At 37.5% G+C, this 4,899-nt stretch overlaps 1 long non-coding RNA gene across 2 annotated transcripts; it reads right to left on the minus strand.

Annotated features, from left to right (window-relative positions):
• Positions 1–728: 728 nt before the first annotated feature.
• On the minus strand, positions 729–4,586 carry LOC129635010 (uncharacterized). 2 transcript variants are annotated; one of them, XR_008706061.1, is made up of 3 exons: positions 4,504–4,586; positions 3,362–3,454; positions 729–1,299 (listed from the first exon to the last, which is right to left on the minus strand). It is a non-coding gene; the product is annotated as an uncharacterized LOC129635010 (long non-coding RNA). The 2 variants fall into 2 exon arrangements; XR_008706060.1 differs by lacking the exon at positions 4,504–4,586 and adding an exon at positions 3,872–4,091.
• Between the last annotated feature and the right edge of the window lie 313 nt (positions 4,587–4,899).

The raw sequence follows: 4,899 nt of genomic DNA on the forward strand, positions 1-4,899 counted from the left end.
GGTTTATTTTAATAAATAATAACTAAATTTGGTATATTTATTAAAAAAAATTCTTTCCTTGAACTCAGGATTGCTGTGTTTTAGTTCTAAGTTTGATCTTTGCCAGAGCTTTAATCAAATAACATTGGTTTGGGGACTCTATTGCTTTATCTCAAAAACAAAGAGATCAAAATAAAATATTTTTATACACAGATATCTGCTGATGGAAATTACATATATATATATAGCTATAAGTGAAATTGAATAAAATGGATAAAATTGGGCTTTTGTATTATACACTAAAACAGAGAATTTTTTTAGAAAGTATAATAAGTTGCCTGGTAAAACAGATTAGAGTGGTGGTCTTATAATTACAAGGAATGGTTCCATGATGACTATTTTATTAGCTAATCTACTCTCTATAGAACTGTATGAACAAGAAAGTTGAATGGCATGTATAGAGAAAAAAATTATTAACTTGACTATTGGGTTTATTTCTGAACATATCATTTTCAGAGTTATTTGTATTTACCTAGACAATGAAAACCCCATTCAAGGAGGAGTGAATGGGGTTATAAAAGATCAGAAAACATTTAACATAAAGGTTGATTGAATAAACAAATGTCATTATTATTTCTGAAGTGAGAACATCTGAGTCAGAGTGGGGAGCATGATGCTTCTCCTCAAAGATCTGAAGGGACATTAGGTAGAAAATGCTTGATATAGACTAAAGAAAGTCCACTCATGTCTTCCAAAAATATTTATTGAGTAGATATTATGTGACAAACCATAAGTTAGATGCCACAGATCAGATATTGAATGTAAACAAATATAACACCCATCAGTTCAGTTCAGTTCAGTCACTCAGTCATGTCCAACTCTTTGTGACCCCATGGACTGAAGCACGCCAGGCTTCCCTGTCCATCACCAACTCCCAGAGCATGTTCAGACTCATGTCCATTGGATTGGTGATGCCATCCAACCATCTCATTCTCTGTTGTCCCCTTCTCCTCCTGCCTTCAATCTTGCCCAGCATCAGGGTCTTTTCCAATGAGCCAGTTCTTTGCATTAGGTGGCCAAAGTATTGGAGTTTCAGCTTCAGCATCAGTCCTTCCAATGAATATTCTGAACTGATTTCCTTTACGATTGACTGGTTTTATCTCCTTGCAGTCCAAGGGACTCTCAAGACTCTTCTCCAGTACCACAGTTCAAAAGCATCCATTCTTCAGCACTCAGCTTTCTTGTGCTTCACCCAGCCCAGAATTTTGCATGATGTATTCTGCATATTTATAGAAAATTCTGGCCAGAATCTAATAAATCCTAGAAATAAATATAAAATTATAAGTATGACAAGAGCTTTGTAAGAGGAAAATTGATCTAGATAGAGAGATCAGTGATTGTTTTCTAGGGAAGAAACCATTGGAATCTGGAACATGAATGAATTAGAAGGAATTAACTTAGCAAAATAATCATTTTGTGCATGTGTATATATGTGTGTTCTTGAGGATATGGTTAAAATAGAAGATTTTTTTTTTCTTTTAAGGTAGAAGGAAACAGCAATGTTAAGGTCTTATCGTAGGAGGGTCATGGTCTAAAAGAGAAACCAAACAGGTGATTGGGACACAGGTTGGCAGATTGTGTGGAGTGAGATGAGGCTGTATAAAGGAGCCAAAACACTTACGATGTCATAGGTCATATGAGTTGTGATCAGCATCCATTGAAGGGTGTCATGGGATGAAGCATGTGACATCATTACATAATTATTTAGATAAGTGTAATATGAGAACCATTGAAAGAGACAGAAAAGTACTGTTGATCAGCTGGTCAGGGAGCTTCCCGTTCCAGACAAGAAACAGTGAAACTTAAATGGTCAGGGAGGGGAAGTCGGTATATGTGGGAGAGTTTAAGAATAAGGAGCAACATAATTTTTTGTTGAACTGTACAATGAGAGAGAGAAAGGGAGGGTGTCAAGAGTGACTCCTGGGTTTCCAGCTTGTACAAACTCCAGATGATGGTGATTTCCTTGTTCCCTGGTAAGATTATTCAGAGGAGACCAGGTTTAAAGACTTGCTGTAGATATTATGGGTTGAATTGAGTCTTGCTGAGCTCATGTTTCATGCTCAAAATTTTTAAATTACGAAGTCCTTACACACATACAGTCAGAGAGTTAAGTCACAGTTCAGTATTCATGAAAGCCAGAGTTGCTAAAAGACTGGGAGAGAAAGGGCAAATGAAGAAGGACCTTTGCAAAAGCAGCTTGACTCTTCTTAGTCTTGATCTTGTTTTAAACCAATGCTGAGGCAAGCATAAAAGGAGCCCTCAGCAAATATTCAGCAAGGACCCACTGTGACATTACCCAGAGGTCTGTATTCAAGGTTGAAAGTACTACCAGAAGAAATTCGCTTGCCTGTGTCTTCCTTGCTTGGCGCTAAGCCTCAGTGCCTGCTGACAATTCAAGCTGTTAATAAAAAGAGGGCAGCCTTTTCCCCCACGTCAACAATAAAATATATAAATAAAACACCATGTGAAGAAATGCATAAGGCAAAACAAGTAAAGAAATAGCTGAGAAAGGAGAAAGCAAAGTCAATAAATGCTATCGATTGAGGATGTTTTAAGAATGTAAACATTCAATATTGAAAAGAAAACAGAAACATAATTGTAGATGCTGTTTAATATTTGCACAGCCTTCATTAGAATGCTCAGTACAGTTAAACTTTTTTAAAGAAAACCTTTCTGCATAAATATAATGTGCATATGATTTAAACAATGTTCTCTTCAGTTGTCAGAACTACTGTATAAAATAGCTCCAAATACCCACTGACTGCTAGGACCTCTCCAAGTTATCTAAAACAGAAATTGTAGGACATTTGTGAAGTTTTACAGTTGGTACACAATTCTACTTTTAATATCTTCAAGTTTTTAAAAATTTTGTGTTTGGCAGTACACTATGCTGTGGAAAATTGTAGCATGTCTTTCTCAAATATCTTGGGTTTATGACAGAAAGACATCACTAAGAAATCAATCATTCTCCAGGTTGAATCTTTTCCAGTTTTGTCTCGGAAATAGTCAGCAACTTCAAGCTTTTAAAATGATCATTTCTTTGATAGCCTATGGGCTGTTAAATCATGCAAATAATTAATGATGTAATTAACACATAAAGCAACACTTGCAAAGTTTTGTACTATGAAAATTAGCTAGACTTTTACAGTAAATAGACAATAAATTCCAAAGAAAAGAGAAGTAAAGAATACATATTGAGATTTTGGTTTTTGTGTGATATGGCCACAACTAGAGGAAAAAATTTTAATTGGCCCTTTTGGTGGACATGAGAACAAAATAACATAAACATTTATAATACTAATTGATCAGTTGGTATACTTACTATCGCCTAGAGCTGTTAAGTCCAGTTTTCTGACATATCTTCAGTTGAGAAGGAAGATCAATTATAATGGATTGTAGAGGGAAAAATATTTTTCTAGGAAAAAGTGGGAAGTTGTGCTGAGGACCTTGGCTTCAGGCAAGCTCCTTTTAAATCTCTATACTCCAGGAGATAATCTAATTGTTCCTCGACCAAATTTTCCCTTTCTCCTCCACAACTCCTGCCCCAGCATCAAAAGTAGCTCAGCCCTGCCATGTTCCCACCACTTTTTTTCCCTATCATCTTTCATTCTTAACAGCAGCCATTCTAGTTGATATTATGTTATGCACTTTTTTTTCGTAAGCATTTCTTTCCTTCATTAGAACTGAATCTTGTCGTTTCTGATTATATTCCTGTTTCCTAGAAAAATGACTAGCAGTTTCAAGGATTCAAACAATATATATTTTTTACAAGTAAGCCCTTATGTGCCAGGCATAATTGAAGGTGCTTCATATATATATTTTCTTTAAATACCTCAATGAAAGTGAAAGTAAAGTCGCTCAGTCATATCCGGCTCTTTGCCACCCCATGGACTGTAGCCTACCAGGCTACTCCGTCTGTCCATGGGATTTTCCAGGCAAGAGTACTGGAGTGGGTTGCTATTTCCTTCTCCAGGGTGATCTTCCCTACTCAGGGATTGAACCTGGGTCTCCCGCATTGCAGGCAGATGCTTTTAACATCTGAGCCACCAGGGAAGTCCTAATACCGCAATAGGTTTAGCTTATAGTAAACACTCAGTAAAACTAATTTTTGTTAAAATAAAGCAAAATATTCTTCCAGTGTAAGGATGTTCTTGAATCCCAGCTAAGTCTACCCAACTTTACTGGTTGAAATATGTCCAATGACTTATTTATTGATAAATGACTATTTGACCAAATTTCCTACATCAAACATAGAGAAAGCAAGAGAATTCCAGAGAAAGGTCTACTTCTGCTTCATTGACTACGCTATAACCTTAAAACTCAACATTCAAAAAATCAAGATTATGGCACCCAGTCCCATCATCTCATGGCAAACAGATGGGGAAACAAAGGGAACAAAGGATGTGAAAGTGTTAGTCCCTCAGTCGTGTCTGACTCTTTGCGACCTCATGAACTGTAGCCCACCAGGCTCCTCTATCCATGGAATTCTCCAGGCAAGAATACTGGCGTGGGTAGCCATTCGCTTCTCCAGGGGATCTTCCTGACCCAGGGGTCAACCTCAGGTGTCCTGCATTGCATGTAGATTCTTTACCATTGAGCCACCTGGGAAGCCCAATGTTGGCAGCTACAGGTACATAGTTAACTAGATCCTTTGAGAACTACAATTGCATTTGTGCTTAGGTGGCTCAGTGATAAAGAATCTGCCTGCAATACAGGAGACCCGGGTTTGATTCCTGGGTCAGGGAGATCCCCTGGAGAAGGGCATGGTTACCCATTCCAGTATTTTTGCCTGGAGAATTCCATGCATTGAGGAGCCTGGTGGGGTACAGTTCACAGAGTTGCGAAGAGTCAGACATGACT

The sequence above is a fragment of the Bubalus kerabau genome, chromosome 20, assembly GCF_029407905.1.
Source record: "Bubalus kerabau isolate K-KA32 ecotype Philippines breed swamp buffalo chromosome 20, PCC_UOA_SB_1v2, whole genome shotgun sequence".
Classification (NCBI taxonomy): Eukaryota; Metazoa; Chordata; class Mammalia; order Artiodactyla; family Bovidae; genus Bubalus; species Bubalus kerabau.